Consider the following 21,765-nt stretch of genomic DNA (forward strand, 5'->3'; position numbering starts at 1 on the left):
TGTGCAGGAAAACTGATGGTATTTCGTTCTGCCCAGTGTAAGCAAAAGTGTCAGGTTCGGTCTTCAGCTTAGGCAGATCTGCTTTATGTGGCCAGATCTGGCTCTTCAAAGAATAATTACTTTGTAATTTTGGGGAGGAGTCATCGGGGTGAACAGGTCAGCGCTGAGGTCCTTCTCCATGCTGATCCATATGAGGGCAGAACACAGCACTAAGAAAGCACGGGGGGAAGAAACTTATCAGTACCGGGCGGTCTGAGCCATAGTCAAGTGTTGCGCTAATCCTTACTGTCTTGGACTTCCTCAGATAAACTCCATCCTGGACACACATTATTTTTGTTTTGATAATTCAGTGGCTGCATCATAAGCTTTAACTCAGAAGTAATCCTGAATAATCAAATGTGGTTTTGTTCACTTACTGTTACCAAATGAAATGAGCCTTTCATAAGTTCTCTCGCTTTTTTTTTTTTTTTAAATGATTTGAAGGTACCACCATTGTGCAAAGAATAAATTCACTGGGTCTGGTTCCACACTGATAGGGCAAGCTCTTCAAACAGATTAAGAGAGACTTTTTTTAAACTAATCTCTTTTTCCTGGGCCTTCTCTTCTATTGCTGAAGCAATAACAAACATTTGCAATGTGTTTAATCCAAAAGAACACTGAAGTCACTAGAAAGATGCCACTGATTCCACTAGTTTCAGTCAGTAGTTTCTTCTCATATGAAGGAGAATAAAGATATAAAATGGAACAAGAAGGCTCCAAAAACAGGAGAAAAGGGAGACTGCATTTTTTTTCCTTGTCCTCCATCATGCAAGAAAAATCTCTGGTTTTCTTCCCCAGGGAGTCCTTTTGGCAGAGCAAGTAGCTGATCAAAATAAAAAGTCAGAAATTTTGGTAGCTGTTAGCACAGGTCTTACCATTAGGTAGTTACGAGCAAAGAAACACAGAGATACATGTCTACAAGCAGAGTCATAATCCACCTTGAGGAAAAGAGTGTAAGCAGGTTTGCAGACCTGAGTCAGGCCCTTTCTGGATATCTCACGTCTGCTGGCTGGTTCTCTGACATGGCTAGGATAAGTATCTGTGACAAATTTATATAAAATTTCATATAAAAAAGGCTAGGAGTTCTTGTAATACAATGGGCAATTTACAAGATTTTTGAGGTGTTTGCAAAGGTTTTCCACACAAAAACTCTATCACTTTCTTATTATGTTATCAGCTTTTCTTGCTCAGAGGGTTTGAAAGGGCAGGCATAACAGCAAGAAGAAATATCCACTCCTTCCTTTAGGGAACATGTCGCTCTGAAGCGGAGCAGGCAGGCAGGGCTGGCACAGTCTTGGCTTCTGCCAGCAGCTTCACTACCCATTGAGAGCTCCAGCCACTGCTGACTCTTCAGCAGATCCTCTATACTTTGCGCTGCTGAAAGAGTCCCTGTTTGATGAGTCCCCGCCAGACTGAAAACTATCCTACTTTGCTGAGTGTTCTGTGATTTTTAATGGGGTTTTTAAAGGTCTCAAAGCTGGAAACGTAGTACTCAAGAAGCTTGTTTGCATTTAACAAAATACATGAATCTCTGCGGCAGTAGAGAAAACTTCGGGAACAGGAAGCAGCTTCACTCTAAAGATTAAAGCACAAATAAAAATAATCAAAGATAGATTAAAAAAAACTCCCATGATTTTTAAGGCAATCTTACTGTTTTGGACAGAGATGGGCTCAATGCTTTGGAAAGTCTGAGACTATTAATGGAGTCTCGTTATTGACAAAGAAGGGGGAAAAATAGTCCCCAAGCCTTGAGAAGGACAGAAAACTCTTCTCTTGCTTTGATATAAGGTTATTCAGATGTGCCTATGAAGGCACATCTATGGGACATGTAAAATGGCTTCTGGAGACTGAACATGAGCTGGTACCATGCCAGCCCAGGATGAGGTAGGGCTGCTTTTACCCTTGCTTCAGAATCAGTTGTGCTCTTCTGATGACACAAAACATCAGGACCAACTATCCAGCTAACAGCTGAGGATACAACTTACTGAATGCCTTTTCATCTTTCTCAAGATATTCTCTGGTTTTGGCCATACAGACCAAGGCTATGACTTCCAAGGATGACCGGCAGAAATGCAAGTGTAATGATCAGTCTGAAACACCAATCCCAGCCTTGCTCACCTTCTACTATCTGACTTGAATGCCTGACGACAGTTTTCAACATTAGCTCAAACAGCTACAGCCACAGCAGCAGCCACAGACTAGAGAGCTGTAGCTTTGCTCTTCTAGTACTGATGTGATATATATATATACACACTCGTATATTTTCTGTGACATGGTCACAGCTGCACAAATTCCTACTTCGACTAACGCTTTAGCAGCCTTTGGACATAGGCCCACAGCTGCAAAATACTGATTGACAGAGCAAGAATCTGGGTCTGTACTCTCCAGGCCTGTATGGGAGACACCAGAGGCTTCGAGGCTGTAAAGAAAAAGAGCAAGGGAAGGAATTGCACTGTTCTAAGCTGTTAACTTTGAAGGTGCCACCTGAAAACTATGAAGTGAAAAAGAAAAAAACCCTCAAATATACATATTCATTGACACGAAAACTAAACAACAAATCATCACTGCCTTTTTTCTCATCTTCTGGATCCATACCTAAGCATCTAGAGCATCAAGAGCACAGTCCTTACTAACTGTCTGAAATCTGATAATTTGCTAGTGGAACTAAAGGAAAGAGGAAAGGAGAAAACGGTGATCCCACAGAAGTCCTTGAGGAACAGAGTAAGGAGGCCGAGGAAGGCAAAGAGGAGGTTGAAAGGGATCAGGAACAAAGAGGTTCTGTTGTGACCTAGGAGTAGACAGAAACAGAACCTAAAAAATGAACCTAAAATCTAAAGCTGATGGAATGGTAATGAACAAACAAATATTAATGCTAGAAAGAATTACTACTGCTATTTCCTTTGTACAAATTCCAGCTTCAGCATTTGGCTTGTTTCATAGCAGCTACAAACATCCCTTGGCTTGATTCTATAGAGTCCTTTTTGGTAGGAACAGCAGTACACCATGGGAATCCCCAGCCACAGACCCTCAGCATCTTATGGGAACAAATGAAGAATATTCTGGGGCAGTTATTTTGATCTCTGCAAGCCAAATGTACGATTGCTGACCAGCAGTCTTCAGGAACACACTGGAACATAAACCACAAGGACACCACACTTTGCTATCATGCCTACTTCAACAGCCATGAAAGGCAAGTATAACAACGAGGACACCTCCCCAGGTGAGCTCCTTCCTTGAACATCATGCACCAGACTGTGCTGCTAACATGCCTCGGCAGACGCAGAATGGGGTATTCTGCCAACTGCTCAAGGAGCTGGGAAGCTGTAAGTCCCCATTTCACAATTCCTAGGACTCAACTTATAAGCAAGTATCAGCAGGACTCAACTACAAGTCAACATTGCTCAGCAATTTTTGCCTCTCTGGTAGCAAGTGCCATCTCTCAAAGGTGCATTCCATTATTATCCTGTAGCTGCTTAAAGAAGGATAAAATAAAGCTTTTATGGTATCCAAATATTCAGTGAAAGGTTTCCTCTGTCATGGTGAACAGAATCTCCCAGGATGAGACAGAATGGGAACAGCTCTAGTGTTCATAACATTAACTACAGAAACTCAAAAAAAGTCCTTTTTAGTAGAAAATCATGCAAAAGTACCGTAAACTTTACTAGATTTTTCCATATTAACATCAATGAACTTACCACAGCTGTTGGCCTGGCATAGGAGCACAAAGGATGGGTTCTCTTTTCTGTTTTGAACCCGATATCTGACTGCGCACATACCTTCAACACAATAGCCCCAACAGTTGACATTTCCATGCCCTAAGGGGTTAGATAGCACCTAGTGCTATCTATTCCAGGTGACGAGTTTGCAAACAGGTATGATGACACGCTCCTGAACAGATAAGGAGCTCTCATGCTGGGGGCTGCCTCAGCAATGTTGGTGTGGACTCCCCTCAGACCCACATAAAACTCCTCAATATGGAAGTTTCGTGATCACCGCAGATCCTTCCACCAGTAATGGTTTTGTGAGCCAAGAAATGAAGGGAGCTGTGGTAACATAAATATAGATAAACTCACTTGTTTGGTATTTTATTTCAAAGGATGAGAGGTGGTCCAGGTCTGCTCAAATTGGGTGGGGAAGTATTTCTTTTTCTTGTTTTTATCCTCAACCACATTATTGCTCAAAATATTCCAAAAAAAGCCACTTAAGAAGCACCTATTTGATCACCTCCTTCCCAAATTTTTTTTTCCGCCTGGTATAGATGCATGGGAGATAAGGGAAGCTGTGTTTGCAACTGTTGCTGCTGAAATCAAAAGTAATACTACCCAGGAGCTGTCTTCCCAGCTTCTGTGTATTCCCTATTATCAGCATTGCAGGATACCACACATTTTAGTTTGTAATGGACAGTTAATAACCACTTAAAGATGGTGTCAGCCACTCCAGGGGCCATGTCAGTCCTGTGATGGTAGGAAAGGAATCATAGGGTTTGGGGAGTTTGCCTCTTGCAGACTACATTCTGGCTAGTTCCCATCAAGCATTCCACAAGATAAGTCCCAAAACACATAGGGCCTGTCAGGAAAGCAAGGGAAAATCCTATCCCATGGAAGCAATAACTCATAGTGAAGTAAATGCTGGCTGGTCCTTTGGTCATAGCTACTACATGCCAGCTATGACCAAGCTGCTAGGACAAAGCACTTTATAGTAAAGTAGCCTGTTTCTCTTCCATTAAGCAAGTCTTTAGCGCTGCAGGCTCAGGTCAGACCAAGATGAGAGAGGATTCTCCCCACAACATGCAGAGTATGTGTTGTAGGAGCAGTCGCTGGCAGCTCGGCAGGGAGGTTCTTCCTGCTTTGATACTCAAACAGACTTTGCTCATCTCAGTGCACCAGGGAATTTGAGGAGCCATTGGGAAAGCAGAGACAGAAAAGCAACCCAGCAGCAGCAAGGCAAAAGCACTCCGAGGGCCGCTGGGGCATGATCGTGGGAGTAGTTTATCTTGGATGGAGCCAGGCAGAGGCAAAGGGGGTTAAGGAGCAGCGAGATGCCACAAAATGGAAGGAACTGGGAGACAGTATAGCTGAAGGAGGAGTGTCAAAACAAACTCCACAGAACAACAAAAGACAGGAAAAATAAGTTTGCTTTGTTCTTTGTTTGCTTTTTAATGAAAATAGGCAGCCCAGTGTTTGAGGATTGTTAGCATTTCTTGCTGACCTGCAGCTGGTGCATTTTTCACCCACTTCTGTCAGATTTTATTTGAGTTTGGTACTGAACGCTGATCAGACTTTGCCCCCTTGCTTTACTTAGGCTTGGAACTGCTTATACAGCAAACACTCTCTGCTAGGGTTCTCATTAATCCACTTCTTTGTTGAGGTTTCCTAGAGGAATTCCTATTTGGTAAACCAAACAAAATTAAAAGGAATGCATCTGTACTAAGGATATCCATCTTGGGTCTCTGGGCTCTATTGTCCCATCTAAATTAGACTAGGAGGCCTCCTGCGTTTGCCTGGTGCCATGATTCCCATTGGCACTTGATAAAGAATTAATAGCATATTAGTCTAGAAACTTAGCAAATGCAGTATTTTGGAGACCTCTGGCAAGGCAACACGTGCTCATGCACACTGAGCTCCTACAATGGGAGAAATGACAGGATCCCTACCACTAGGTGGCACTTTCCTTCTTACATATTACTGTAATTAAACTGAATGTCTGATGCTGGTAATGAACGTTGCCCACTCTTTTCAATAGGCTAAAGGGGATTGAAGCTGATATACAGTATTTGTTTTTGTTTAGACGAGACTGGTGAGTACTCTTCAGCTTAGCTTCTTGTCTTTGTTTTTTTCAGATGCTCAGATCTCACGACAAGCTCTTTGCCTCTGCATTTGTTTTGTTCAAACTTGTGAACCTCCTACACATATGTAAAGTTGGATCCCTTCCTTTAGAGATAGTGCTTGTTATTGAAAACAGACAACTTTCAGTCCCAATTCAACGCTCATTCCGTCTATGTTGCCTTAGTATCAGCCTTAACCAATATGCTGTGAAAGAAGACAAGACAGGAAAGGCAATTTGGGCCTTACAGCTACTCCTTACACAGCACCCACAGAGAAAGTTTAAACTGGGTGAGAACTTTAGAGTTTGGCCCAAGAAACTGTACACTTTCTTAAAAAAAAAAAAAGCTGGGTTAAAGAGGTTGTATTGTGGATTATATGACATTTCACCTTATGTTTTAAGTTTCTATAAAGCCTAGTTTAGGTCAAACTGATTTTGGCAGAAAACCAGGCATAACTAAGAGCTCCATATAGTTTCCATCTGAAAACATAAATCAACCAGCAGGCTCATGGGCAGCCCAGCCAAGGTTTGCTGAATCTTACTGCTCCAGACAGTAAGGCTTTCAGTGAATGTAGTCTGATATGTAGTTTTGGCTATGATACGTAGATATGTAGCTTGTTTGTTTTGCAAAGCATCTGGGTGCAACGACAGGAGGAAAGATAAGTGAAATGTGGCTTTTTCCAGACTCAGACACTGCCCTCAGACCCCCAGTTTCTGACAAACAGTGGGCTCTTTTACGCAGTCTTGAGTGGCTTGGCGGAAGCATGTGCGATGCAAATGGGAAAAGGGTATGAGGAGATTTATATGTTTTTAATGTGCGCACACACATGTATTTATACTGTGTCATCTGTGATCAACTATATATCCATTCATACCCGCACTCTCCCGTTTGCCCATTTTCCTTTTTATCCAGTCCTCTTTGCTAATGCCGTTCTTTGGTGAACTTCAAGGCTTCAGTTTGGCAGTCTTGCACACTCTTTTGTACTGAGTCACCTTCCTCTGTGCTTAGTGGGATTACTCTCACAGAAGGATCAAGGCCTTATTCCGCAGGGCAGGGTCTGTGTTTCTGTGGAGTGCCTTGAGATGTTACGTTTAACAGAAGCACTGATCTTTATAAAAGTGAACAGGAACACATCACTTCAGATTTGTGGAATGATTTAATAGGCTCTCATAGGCTTGAAGTAACACAAAGAAAGTCCTGAATAATGTTTTTTTTCTTGGAATTTGTTCATTTCACTGACTAAAAGGTGTGTTGTAATTTTTTTGTGATATTACAGTCTAAGTGGTTTCTAATTAAATCCTTCACATCATAGTATAACTCTGCTCATCACCCTCTGGTTCTTATAGTATGGCAATAATTTCACTCTGATTCACAGAGAGTTGGCTTGTTTCTGCCTATGAGTATTCAATATCCCTCAGGATTAATGCTTTTTAAAACTTCCTAACATATTCCAGTCCGTTCTGCGGCTTTCAACATCACACTAAAGACTTTCAGCACACCCTTTGTACTACAGACTCAGGGCCTAATTAACAAATACTAATTATGTTGCTGAGGGCACGCACTGCAATAGTTTCCTTATATGCAATCCAGGTATGTAAGATGGAAAAAAAAACCCTTCAGTACAAAGTGTTGGATGGATGAAAGGTGAAAGCATTTTTCCCTTATATTTACAATATTCTGAGTTGACATGAAAAAGCATGCCCCAGCTTGTGAATAGAGAGCCAAGCCAAGGGCTCTCACACTGATGAATCCCTTAGAAGTGAGCTGTGTTTAAAGACTGGGATTTGTTCCTTGATGTGGATGCTGCACAGGCTGTGATTTTTTACTGGACAGGCAGTGGGACTGCAATGCACATGAGAAGGTTGTACAGATGCAGGCCAGCATCACGAGACCCAAAAAGATGCGCTGACTAGATAGGGCTAATGGAAGGCCTAAAGCCTGGTTAGTCCCTGGTAAATCTATCGCTTTACTTGTCAACAGCAACTGGAGAAATCTTTTCATGAGCTTTGCTTCTTCTTGCAAAGTTTACCTAACTTCTTCTGTTCATACATGTCTTTCTTGAATGTATAGCATATCTGCTTCCTTCCAGGGCCTCTCCTTTTCTTGGACAAACACTCCTTCTATTTTGATTTAAAAGCCGAGAAAATCCTGACTCTTCATTTGTGTTTGAGTTCCCACACATCGATGCTTACAGTATCTCAGGGCACTGATGGAGAACAGGATCTAAGGCCTTGTCAACATCTATTTTCACAGGACCGTTCTGCAAATTCCCAGTGCTGCACTGAATGTGTCTGAAAAGCATTTAGCAGCACTAATTCCATTTCTGAAATCATAATCATTTCCATTAGCACCAGGGAAACTGAATCATGGGTGCTAATACCTGTGCTGCAGATATCTTCTTGACAATCCTTGTTCTTCTAAATTAAATTAAAGAGCTCTGAAACTAAAGAGAGAAGGGTTGAACAGGGCAAATAGAGGAAGAAAAGGTTTTTATTTTCATCGTTGCATGCTAAAAGTTTTTGCTGACGCTTTGTGTGTGTGGCAGGAATGGAGCTGATACCATCCCAATAGAAGAAGCTAAGCAAATCAGATTCTTATCTTAAGAGGAAAAGATGAGAAAATCTTTACATTGTTGAGAACTTTGCCTCATCCTTTTACAGATAATTGCAAAGGAATAAAAGGTAAAAATAAATTACATTTAAAGAGCTATCTCAAATATGCCCCCCCAAGACATAAAGTAGTAATAAGCTATTTGCTATAATTAGTTTCACAATTAAAATACCCATTGGATATATAAGTATTGTTCCTGAGACAGTTACCCACTAATGCCGTGCTGCTGTAATGGATAAACCATCCAACTGTAGATGATCTCTGGGTGTTGAAAAGTTATAAAGATACTAACTTTAAAGACTGGAAGTATCACAGAATCACAGAATCACAGAATCGTTTAGGTTGGAAGGGACCTCTGGAGATCATCTAGTCCAACCTCCCTGTTCAAGCAGGGTCACCTAGAGCATATTGCCCAGGATCACATCCAGATGGGTTTTGAATATCTCCAGCGAAGGAGACTCCACCACCTCTCTGGGCAACCTGTTCCAATGCTCTGTCACCCTCACAGTGAAGAAGTTTTTTCTCAGGTTCAGATGGAACTTCAAGTAACTCAAGTAATCTTGACTTCCTGCGTAACACATACAGAAATACCTTATATCAGAGTATCTACATAATTTTCACATAAGAGTACACGGATTTGTGTGGAAAAGTAAAGCAAAGACATAAGTCAAGAAGCAGCTAGCCTCCTCTGATGTGTTATTTCTCCTCAGTATTCTTATACAACCTTAATTTGTCGAAAGATGGCTGGTACCTGACTAATAGTAGTTCACTCATCAGTCTGCATGAGCAAAGTACCTTATGGCTCTCTTGCCCTAAAAGAAAACAAGCATAACAAAATACATCCATCCAACAGAGTTACATACATCTCGCCTTGACAGCAGAGGAAGATAACCAGGGATGCCATTCAACTGTTGCTGGAGGCACAAGGCAGGGTTGAATCTGATCAGGAAGCTTCTCTACTGGCAGAGACAGAGAAAAAAAACAACAAAACAAAATTAATGAATTGATTCTCTGTAAAAGATGAATAATCTAAATAATTATTAGTACAGAGCTCTAACAATACCCTTTATGGAGTTCCTAAAGTTTGTTTAACTTGGAGAAAAATCTTTTGAGGTCTAAAGCATATTAATAGCAAAGAACAAATACATGGTGACTGGGAGATCAGAAACCAATCGAGAATAAATTTAAAGGGGAAAGGTGTGAAATATTTATGGGCTATATTATGTTTCTAAGAAAGTTTTCAACCTTTAGATGCATCAAAACTTTTCCAGGAGGTGCTGGAGAGATTACTTCCTCACTATAGTAGTTTTTAATTACCTAATATTTATTACCTAATAGCCCTCATCCTGTACCTGAAGACACGGGAAGAGGGCATAGGCTAAAGTTACACATATCAGATACAGAATGAATGAAAGCATGACTGTGAAATCTCTGTTGAAATAAGTGGTGCCATTAGATCCTAAAGACAACTTTTTAAATGATAATAGTTTAAAAAACGTTTGGCTATTGAAATCTTGAAGGATCTGTTTCAGGGCTTTACTGGAGAGTAATCTATTAGGAGGGAATACTGTATAATAACAATTGGCTCATAGTAGATTACTTCACTGGCTATTTTACTCAGCAACCTTCAAGGAGCCAAAGCAATCTCAGCTCTGTTTTTCTTTTTCTTTTTTTTTTTTTGATTCCCTAAAGAATTAAATGAGCTTCTTAAGGTTTAATTTGTAATTTCTGCTTGTGAGATGTGTATATATAACCACATAGTTACAGTTTATCTATGTACTTTTATTAGATTATTATTTTTGTTATTAGATTATTAGATTAGACTCATTTTCAAAAAGAAGTAAATATTGGAGGTATCTATATCTCTTACATCTTTATTATAATGTATAGCTAGGTCCTAATCCCACATCTGCTGAATTCCCTCAAAAGGCTTCCATTGACTTCAGAGACTTTTATGCTCTGAGGTGCTAATTAAAAAGGCTGAACAAAAGGCATGTGGTGACAGTGCTTATGTTTCTATAAAAGGAAAAAAATAGAATAGATTTAAATAGAAAAAAAAAATGCTACTTTTCTGAAATGCATGCCTTTCAAGGGTAGACATTTAAGCCTCCCCAGAAGACTTTATAAGCTTTTCACATAATAATGCAATTATTTTAACAGAAAAGATAGGATGCTCTGTTTGTGTGAGTTCATGCACCCACACACATCACACTACCTATCGCAAGAACTAACAGCATTCTCCAGGTTTCATTACTGCATGCCTATTACTCTATGAAAGAAATCATTAGCATTCAGTTCGGGAGCTTAATTCACAACTCTCGCTTTGCAAGCTGAAAGCTGAGCCCTGTTTTAACTTAGGCAAGCTTTGAAGAAAGGCAAGATAAGGTAGCATTGATCTAAGTGAGCTGTTCTTTTTGCTTGGGGGCAGAGAGAGAAAGAACTCCTTTGGGAGACTGGAGACCACCTGGACATTCATCCTATCTGCCCATGAATCAGTGTGTTAATACTATGTATACAATAGCCTGTCAGAAAGAGTAGGAGGTATCTTTGTATGGTGCCTCTGCAGAATGGTCAGAAATTGGAAGGTGGATTTTTACTTTTCTGAGTTGGTCACTATGATAGTAAGAAAGGGTATATTTTAAACACAGAAATAGAAAGTCCAACATAAAGTTTCTCTATAATCCTGAAAAATTGATACCGGCAGAATTAGATGTAAGTACACATACAGCTACGCTTTTATATACACAGGTAAAGTGGTTTTGAATGAAGGATTAGGGAGGGAAACTAATTTAGGTGCATTTGCAGCTGTTTTAAAACACAGCCAATGTTGATGACTGCTTCAGGAAAACAATCACAGTTTTAGATTGAGATTTTCAGTCTGAGGGACTGAACCAGTTATCTATCATCTACTATATGGAGAGATGTGAATAGGTTACACAGACACCTTTGAAAAGCTCAGCTGTAGTGTTCCTTTCAGAACTGGTCCAATAAAAGTAAGTTTTGAAATGGGAAGCCGTGACTTAAATATACCAGTACTAGAACTCCTGCTGGCATATAGCATAAAGAAGCTTTAGTTCACCCATAGATCAGCTGTCCTTCATAAGGATTTTAGAGACCTTCTGCTTCCATATTACCCGTATACTAACATTTCCATTACTGTGTGTAGAGTCACACAAAAATGTTTTTCATATTCCTAACTTGAAAAAAAGCTCCCACACACAGAACAATTCCGTTACTGGATCCCAGATAGCAAATGAAGACTCTTACAGAAAAGTACTTACATAGTGACCTTTTTAGATTAAAAGCTGTACAGCAAGGCCTTTTTACATCAACAGAGACTCTATTAGCAGCTAAACTAAAAGCGGTAGATATTTGACTGTTAATTACAGCCGTTTCCAGTTTGGTGTGAGGCATCATCAAAGAAATTACCGTTCCTTCCCAAAAGCACTACCAGCTACCCATCCCTGAGATAAACCCATACTAGTTTGAAAGAATCAGGTGACCTCTCCACACACAAACTGCTAATCAGTAAATATTCCATATCTTTATATTGTATATATATTTTATATATTTTATTATACATACATATTTTATATTTTATACAATGTTAAAGTAGGTAAGGTATAAATCAGATCTTGACAGACCAGCTTATGCTAGCATAAAAAATCAAAGACACAACATCTTTCATTTCTGTAAGTGCATGATAAAATATCATTACATTATCACTTTTCAAATAGAAGAAAGTATGCAGAACTTGAAAGAGTTTAGCATGTGATGAGAGATATGTTAAATCATCTGGCGGATGGTCACCTGATATACAACCGCTGTAGAAAGGCAATACTGTATTTACTCCGTCCTTGAGCAATAACTTAAACCATTTATAATTTGTGTTTAATGTTTATAAGAAAGCCAGACTGAAAGCAAGAGATTCACATAACGGTAGAAACTCACAGTGAGTACGCACTACATTACGACTGACTTATCTTTGGAAAGCAAGGCAGATAGGCCAACTAAAATCACAAGGAAACTGTAACACAAGGGAATACATCAAGTACAAGGATGCATGGTAATTTGGAAAGGAGGTAGAAAATGAGATCAGCAGGTCAAATTCAGATCAAATCAGCTGTATCTGAACATCAGTAGCCAATATTCAACGATCTTTGCTAAATGAACTTGTGATTTCATCTTTTTTTCTTTGTCATACCAAAACCATATGACAGACAACGGGCATAACCATAATGAAAACTGCATTCAGATACAAGTGCCATGTTTAGCACATTTAGGGAATCATGGGAAAGAGGTCAAGAACTCTTTGCAACTAGACTGAACTATTCTCTCAGCTCCACAAATAAACTCAACGCCACATCCTGTAAACATTTTGGTGGCTGAGGTGGGATTGCTATTCTTCCTCTTTGAGCACTATTGCCATGATGACCTTCCCGCATAGAAAAAATCATGGTTAGGAGCAGCTATAGAATAAAGAAGTCACTCTTAAATGAAGTGTCTTTCCAAAAGGTGCAGATTTACCAGGTGTAAATTGGAACATGGAGTCTATACATTCCTCATTGATTTCTGGAAATTGTTTAGGAATTTACTGCAGAAAATTACTGTTTGGTAAATTACTGTATTTACTATGTCTAAGTGGCAGATGTACTTCAGAACCACAGGAAGATACTCCAACCGCCTCAGTACTACAACTAAGTATTGTCCTTCCCTTTGAAAAAGGTGAGTGATAATTTCAGATGACACAGTGGAGGGGTGGCTAGGGCAATGGGCAAAATATTTCCTGCTGTCAATCCACCACAAATAAATTCAGTTACACCATGGATGAACTCAGTGTAGGTGCAATATACATATGTACATATATATACACACACACAGAAAAAGAGAGACTAACTCCAATTTGATTTAAATATTGGACAGGTCAGCTGCTGCCCTTCTCTTTCCTCTTCTACAGCAGCTTATTCCATAAGCAGTTTCCTACCGAGAGGCAGGGCTCTGGTGTATAGAAGAACGACTATCAGAAAGTAGCCATGAAAGAGATGAGAGAACTAACCCTTAGCCTGATAAAGTAAATCAGACTTTAACGTTCCCATTTCTGTAAGCTTTAGGGCAATTAGTCCATAGCAGTTAAAGTTTCTATTCGCTTCCTTTTTACGCTGTGTTTTTATAATTAGCTTCACACAGCACTTATGTTCAAGTATCATGTTCTTGATGCTTATGTAGTATGTCAGTGCAACAAGTAGTGCTTCAGAATTTAATACATAGGGCTCACAGAAATACTTTTCCTGTCTTTTTAACACATTTCCCTTTGATTTACTATGAAAATGTAGGGCAATTATTTTATTATAAAATGTGATAGGACTTTCACTTGCTAAAGTGACATTTTAAAGCTGAAAATGTCAGAAGCATGAGGATATTAGAAATTAGCATTTCAGTTTTCTCTTTTCTAACCTATTTAATGAGAAAAATAATCCCAATGATCATCTATTTTCACTTTCTTTTTATTGTCATTAGCCATAGGTCTACCTACAGTCCAGTCAATGGCAATTCAGCTGTGATTCATGGTTTTTAAGCCTGAATTATGACAAAAGGAATCATAAATTGCAGAACTTATTTTACTTTAAAGATGATGGACTATCTGCTCTGACCAGAAGGCTTTCAGTCTATTATATTTCTTAAATAAATATGCCTAAGCTGCTAATCACTTGCTATTAGCAATCTCCCATGATCAATTCAACTAACATAATGCTGTATCACTTAAATAAGCTGGCAGCGTCCATGGGATAGATTTATGGGGCTTAATTTCTCAGCTCACACTTGTCTCTTTCGCATTCAAAACAACTCCCAGGATGTAATTGTTGGCCAATGTTTGTAGGATCCATTTCTTTCACATTTTGAAAGCTACTGTACAATTTGTCAGACAGCTTTTGCTTGTATATTCTGCAGAGTAAAAAAAAATGTAACAAGATAACTACAATACCACTGGACAATATGGCAACATCGGAAAATGGTATGGCTATGACAGCATGTTATCTAGATTCTCTATCGCTCTCTCTGGTGGAAAAGTTCAATTAGTGCCAATAAAAGCCTCAAAGTTACAGAAGGGACCAACTGGTGTAAAAAGGGGCTGCCCCAACAGGATCCCTGCTCAGCTGAATTGGCAATGTCAGCTGGGCAGAAGTCCTACTAGCTCAGCTCAACCCTGTAGCGAAATTCTAATGATTTGCCATCATTATAGTGCACAAGCAGTTCACATTTTAGCTCATGTAATAAACATGGACTATCAATCAATTGGTTTCACTCCATCCAACTTGTATTCAGAATATTTTTAAAAGTGTTTCAAGTACAAAAACAATGACAGAAAAGGTTAGCATGGGAAAAGCTTATTAATGTTGATGGCAAATAATATAACTTTTAAAGTAAGTCTTCATTAAATATGACCTCACCTCTGAAGCAGTTTCTAGCCTTTACCTATCCTAAATATATTCAGAAGGCCCCAGGGACAGAAGACTCAGACTGCCTAGGGAGTATATGGAAAGGTCAAACTATTCTCATTGTTTCATTGGAAAAAATCCCAGCAGTTCTACTGGCACGTTTTGCCTACAACCAGAGCTGGGAAGGGAACCGATTTTTTAACTGCTAGTGGAAAACAAACAAAATGACAGACAAACAAAAAATATCTTTATTTCAGACTGATCCAAAGTTTGAACTCAAAAACTTATTTGGGATTGAGCATAATTATTCTCCTCCTTGGAAATCATTGTGCTGTGAATTTAGATGTCTAATTTAAAGAATATGAGGAGGAAAAATCTAGCCCGAATGGAGATCCCCAAAACAATCTGAAATAATGCTTAGACTTCTGCTTTTTCTAGACTTTCTAGGAATTTTTCTAGGACAAACAACTTGGCAAAAATTGAGCTTGAATTTGTAAAATATTACGGTATCACCATATCTGCATTTTTTACAGTTTTTTTTTTGGCCAGTTTTAATAAACTAATTTACTTGACAGAAGTAGCATATGACAACAATAGTAAAGAGACCTCAGGAAGGTGATTATTTTCCATTAATAACTACTCCATCAATTGTAAGTGAAAACGAAAAGACAAGATTTTCTCCCATCCCTGTTTCATTTTACTATAATTACTACTTTCAAGTTCATTAAGCGTATAGGGATGTGTTGCAGCATCAAGAAGGTATACAGTGGGAACTCAGAAGCAAATCCAACTTTTGTTTACCTCCAAAAACCACCCCGTAAACTGTGGCCTGCCAGCAACCAGCCAATAAGTAACTCAGTCCTCCAAGCCTGGGGTAAACCGATGCGCAGAGAAGTGCCTCCGCTGCCACGCTGCGCCACACCAGCGTGTCCTGCGCCCCCGCTGGGGTGGCCCGTAGAGTCGGGGAAGAGGCCAGCTCCAGATGGGACCACTGCCTAGGTTCGATGCCAGAAGGGAGACAGGGCCAGTACTCCGCAGCATCACTGGAATGGATCATTTATATTAGGCGTCTGCAAAGATGTATGAATTCAGAGGCAAAGATTGTCTGTACACTGTCTTTTGCTGATATAAGCCAGCTTTGTCTATGCTTTGAGCTGCCTCTGAAGCTGTGTTATGCCAGAAGCCAAGCTGTAAGCCTGGCCTCCTAGCATCCTGAGAGCTCACTTACCTCTGCAGATGGTTTAACAGCCTCTCCCATGGTGGCCACTCCTCTTACACGTTATTCAGCTGCCACTCTAAGGAGACCTGGCCTGGTGTATCCATCTTCTACTATTACTTCAGATTTTGTGGCAGGTATGTGGTTTGCACAGACACTTTCTACCAGCCCTAGGACTTCCATTCATTTCCTTCGCTCTTGAATGGCAAACCATTTATTTGCGAGAGTTCCTTGCCAGCATTTCATTCCTTAGATTTTCTTCAGGATTTTTTTTGTTCCACAGCTTGGATCAGCTGGTATATGTTACATAATTTGCTGTGGCTGAGGAGTAGTCAGGTACCATGGCATCCAGGTAAAAGTAAAATATCCTGTAAGGAATAGAGTGTTTTAGAATGCTGCTGTTTACAAGATGAATGGCCTGACATCTGAAGTCTTTTAGTCTTTTTTTTTTTTTTATTAGGCCCGGTTTAAACCTTTTGTCTATATGTAAATGTAGGTGTTAACCTGAGAGAGATGCTATATAGAAACTTAGTGTTTCTTACTAAGACTAAAGCTGACTATAACCATGTCACAATAAAGCTTAGGTTTTGGATAGAAGTTACATACCTTGAATAAGTTTCTGAAAGGTAGGATAAAAAATCAGTATTTTTATTTTCTAGCTTGTTACAGGTCAGATTTTAGATTGCTCTGAGTTCCTCTATTTTGTCAGTAATTTTACTTTTCATATATTATATCCAACCACTAAATGTATTTCCGGTCTTTGCAAACTAAGAAGAGAATTTGTTTTGACAAAGATGGCACGCACATGCACCCTCCCCACCCCCGACGCTCATTCAAGGTGTATATGAGAACAATAAAACTTGAACAAAATCCAGCAAAAAAACCAAACTAACAAAATAACGAATAAAAGAGGTGGCTCTTTCCAGAGGTATGTCCTTAATACTTTTTTTAAGGTTATTAAAGGCATTTGAATAGGAGCCTCATACTCGGTGCAGATTTAAGCTTGCTTTATGAAACCAGAGTTAGCATGCTTCTTCAGGCCATGTGCACAGTCATAAGTAGTCAGGACATCTGCTCTGGTCTAATTTGAGAGAGTAAAGATGGCCATATAGCGATATTGAAACGTATGGCAATTTAACTTAGAAAGGCCTGCTTTTTCCCTTTCCACATATCCTCTTCATATTTTCCTCTAAAATTAATTGGCTTTGTTCTGAAGGAAGTATTTCTGCAAAATCTAAATACTCTCTTTTATTTAGTTTGTGCTTATTTTATGGAAAGCTACATGTTTTCAGGTCAGTGGTCAATGGAATTCTTTTTACAGCTGCCTCCTCCTGTTTATCTTTATCTGTCAGTAAAGTAAACTCTCTTTTAGTTGTTTAGAAATGAACGTATTCTGTACTATCATCTCTAGGCACCATCCTGTTCTTCGCAGAGCATGAGTTATCAGTCAGTTTAGGCAGTGCTTAGAAACAAGTACTCTGCATATACAGGCAAAACTCCTGTCATCTTCAACGGGAACAATATGGTACCAAGCCCAGGGGTCCTGGGTAAGTGACAGTGGGCAGAACTCACTTTGCTTCTTTGAATTCAAAGACATTTAAAGAAGTTAAATGAGATGGCTTTTAGCTTAGATCTACCTCTAAAACTCGTATCTGGGTTAATTTAACTTACCCTTTTTTTCAGTCTCTTTGTGGTTGGCTTTCTTGCTACTCTCCTGTATTCTGACCCATTAGTATTTAGGAGCCTCGCTCAGGACCTTCTATCCCCAGGGCAAGGCACACTCATCAGATTTCATCCAAACTCCGAGCTGTTTCTTATACTTTATGTGCTCAGTGACTCTCTGTAACAAAGACAGAGATAGCATTTCACACAGACCTCCCCCTAAAACTTCACGCGTACCGCCAAAGTACAATTCTTCATTGAAATTGCCACCGAAACATACCACATGTCTTGAAGCAATATCCTTATACTTTGGAAGTAGAATAAGCAGCTTAGCTGCAGCTAGCAACACATCTATGCTCCAGTCAGTATTTGCCTTTGCCTTTGCCTTTCCCTGAGAACAGCATCTCTGAAAGGCTGGATTCCTTCTTTTATTTGGCCATATGCTCTCACTGTAACTATGGTCTTTTCATAACAACCCTACGCTAACCATACATTATTAACCCCTGGAGACAGAAACTTCAATTTAACGTTTTCTTGTAAGCACTGAGCAAAACTAGGATATAACACTAATGACTTTTCTCTGTTTTTTCTTCCCCTTTTTTTTTTTTTTTTACCCTGCCCATACTTTAAATTTAAGGAAAAGGGAAATCAGCTTTAAAAAAGAAACAAAAACTGATCCAATGTGGACCATTCAAATCTGAACTATTTTCTGGTACAAAAGAGTGTGCAGGTGGTAAAACATCTGTTCTCTCTCTGGGCTTTAGGTATCCAGTTTTGGCTTGTACTTAGCAACTCTCTCCTCTTCCATATGTGTTTCTCACAGAAGGTTTAACACTTCCTTGTTAGAATCTCTGCAGCATTCTCTAATTCAAAATAAAGAAAACATTTTAAGCAGTAAATTACAAAATTATTTTCCACAGTTTCTGTAATGAAACTCTAAAATACAGTCTTTAGCATTCTGTTTTGTGTAAGGTTCAGTTACTTGCTGACCATAGAAATAAATGCCCTCTTACCACGTACCTATAAGATATAGCTGCTAGTAGCACTGTCATCATCAGTACTGTAGTTACACTGAATATATATACAACATATGAACAGCAAGGCTCTAGAGAACTATGACAGACACATGGGATATTAAAATGAAAGTGAATTATGTGTATCCTGTAGGGAGGTAACAAGTACCCTGGACTTCAATTACAGATGGTTTTTGCCCTTTTATCTCCTTTACGGACTAAGCAGAAAAGTGTATATGAAGATATGATCTTTGATTGTAGATTTTTAGCAGAGCTACCACCAAAAAGATGTGTTCCTGAATAACGAATGGAAGTTCCCTGATGAGTGTTAGCCTCCAGCATCAGAAAGGCAGCAACGGATGCTGGTTCTTCTGAAAATTCCTTAAATTAAGATCACTCTGGGGGAACAATCCTTTCACATGAATCAGAGGAGAGATTTCCTTGACAAAAGATATTTGATTTCAAGTCAACTCTCTAAGGAATTATTCTCTGGAGAGTTTTGGCATCTGACCTGACAGGCATCAGCAGTAGGAGATACTACACTATGGTGTGCAGCTATGAAGGCGGAACGCAAGTACATGACTAACAGGGTTTCTGAAGACAAACTGCATGCCAAATAAATGGATAATAAGTGCAACCCGCATCTTAACTGACTGGCTGAATGCAGTGATGTCTTTATGAACACAAAGTTTTCAAGTTCTGGCCCTTATTCCTGCACTTTAGGAAAACAAAGTTTGTATCAGGAAATCTCAGAAAATCCTGTGATGCCTTAAAAGTCTCAAGCTGAGGCCTGTCAGGATATAATTAACAGATGTAGACAGCCACTATCACAGCATGACTAAGCTAGTTTTACACCGGATAAGCCCAAATTATATTTATTTTCATTTCACAACATGTTCATAATTTTAATGAGCTAGTGAGAGATACAAACAAGAAAACTAGGCTCCGTGACCAATTCTCCTCCCTAAACTGCTGGGTTTGGTATGTTAATGGACAAAACTAACAAAGCAATTGTATTGAAACGCTCTTCATAATAGGTTGAGCAACACAGCTGGCAGAGAGACGAGGGGAGGGAGCAAACAGCTACTGGGACCGATTCCCTGGGCCCAGGTCTATTATTATCCATGTATGATCAAATCAAATCATAAGAATAACAATACCTTAGGAACACTGCACTTCAATCCAAAAGCATTTGATAATGGAAACAAGATATTCTAAGAAGTCTGAGAAACAGATCTCTCTTGGGCTGAAACACAAAAACTATTTTTAACACAGAGCAACACCACTACACATATTTACAAGAAGTTGAGAGTGAGACATTTCCAAAGGAAGCTGTAGAAAATATGCAGGTAGACAGTAGGCCATAACACAAGTTAGAACCTGGTCCAGCTGCCAGTTACAATTCCCTGCTCTTGAAATAAGAACTGCATATCATCTGCTACTGGTTATAAGAGGAAGCCATAAGGATGCTCTGCAATCGTACCATATCTAACACAATTCCCTGACACATTTACACCTGCCAATGCCAGGAGCTGGTCAGATATTTACCTGCACAGCCAAGGCTTTTCATTTGCAGCAGTTGTACATCTAAACATATGCACTTTATTTAAAAAGTAATTGTATGCTGTCCTTGTACTGTGACATTTAAATATCTGAATATGAAATAGCCTAACACTGGCTGAAACACAGCTCACTTCATTGCATTAAATACCACGGCAGCATGTACCTTTAACAGAGACTGATGAGTAGGTGCTTTAGTGCGGGGCCAGACTCAGGTCAGCCCTCAGATGGAGGGATAGTGGTGCTGCCATACAGCAAGCAGCAGGACTGCACATGTACTGGGAGACACGGGAGTGAGGAGCACTGAGGAGATACTAACTTGGCTCCCTATAAACCTCTTCCATGGTTGTAAGTGAACTTTCCACAGGTTCACTTACAACACCAATTTTTGTAGAGATCTCCCACTTGCTCTTGCAACTGCTTCACTTATTAGACAAGGCTTAGCCACAGCTGTAGTTTAGAAAAATAACAATTTATTAATAAGCCATACTCATAAGAACAGTCATTATTATCTAAGACCATAGGTCTACTGGTTCAGCATCTGTCCCCAACAGTGGCTAGAAGCAAATGCCTAGGGAAGAGTGAGAACAGGGTAGTACTTGTGATACTTCCCGCTTCCTCCTCCAAGTACTATTTCAGCCTCCGGACACCTTCAGTTCAGACGACTTCCTCAGTCAGCATTTAGTAACCCTCTTTCAGACACTATTCCAGTTTCCTCTTGTAGCTGTGTTAACTTTTAGCATCCAAAATATCTTTCGGCAATAAGTTCCAGAGGTCTAAACTTCCTTGCATGAAGAACAACTTCCTTTTGTTTGTTTTAGTTTAGTTTGTTAGTTCTCATTTAGCTACTTCAGTGCTCCGTTACTCACTCTTTCTAACACCTCACTTTGTGCTGCGCAACCTTCTTACCCCTCTCAGTTCTTGTTTACAGTCCTCTGGTATATCCTCTGTGCATAAGACTCCAATGACATCAGTGGATACTGAAATGTTACCCAATATTTCTGCTCAGGATACTGAAAGATCATAAAAGGATTACAGATCACAAATTTTACAGCACAGATAGTTGTTGGTTGGTTGAAGAGGCTTTTGGGTCTTTAATTAATCCTAATTCAGGGCAGCTATACTCAGTTAAACTTACAGTTATGTGAATTTATTTCCAAAGTTATCTGATGCCCCTAATCCAGTGTTTGGTACACCCTAGTACACTGTTTAGCAAGAGCAAGGCAACTCAGAGCACTGCTCAGCATAGAGCACAGAAAGACTGGAAGAACCTCTGAGACTACCGGTGGTACCACAATCCATAGCCTAGACTCTTCTCTTTTATATTTTAACAAATCTTCTATTTGTCAGAAACTGAGCCAAGGACTACCCCATTCCTTCAAAGCACAGCTACGGAAGATCCCT

The 21,765-nt window shown here is 39.6% G+C and overlaps 1 long non-coding RNA gene across 1 annotated transcript; it reads right to left on the reverse strand.

Moving 5' to 3' along the window:
* Window positions 1-15,717: 15,717 nt before the first annotated feature.
* LOC138064033 (uncharacterized) lies at window positions 15,718-19,120 on the reverse strand. The gene is made up of 3 exons (XR_011137243.1): window positions 17,798-19,120; window positions 16,139-16,494; window positions 15,718-15,953 (listed from the first exon to the last, which is right to left on the reverse strand). It is a non-coding gene; the product is annotated as an uncharacterized lncRNA (long non-coding RNA).
* Window positions 19,121-21,765: the final 2,645 nt, after the last annotated feature.

The sequence above is a fragment of the Struthio camelus genome, chromosome W (assembly GCF_040807025.1).
Source record: "Struthio camelus isolate bStrCam1 chromosome W, bStrCam1.hap1, whole genome shotgun sequence".
Classification (NCBI taxonomy): domain Eukaryota; kingdom Metazoa; phylum Chordata; class Aves; order Struthioniformes; family Struthionidae; genus Struthio; species Struthio camelus.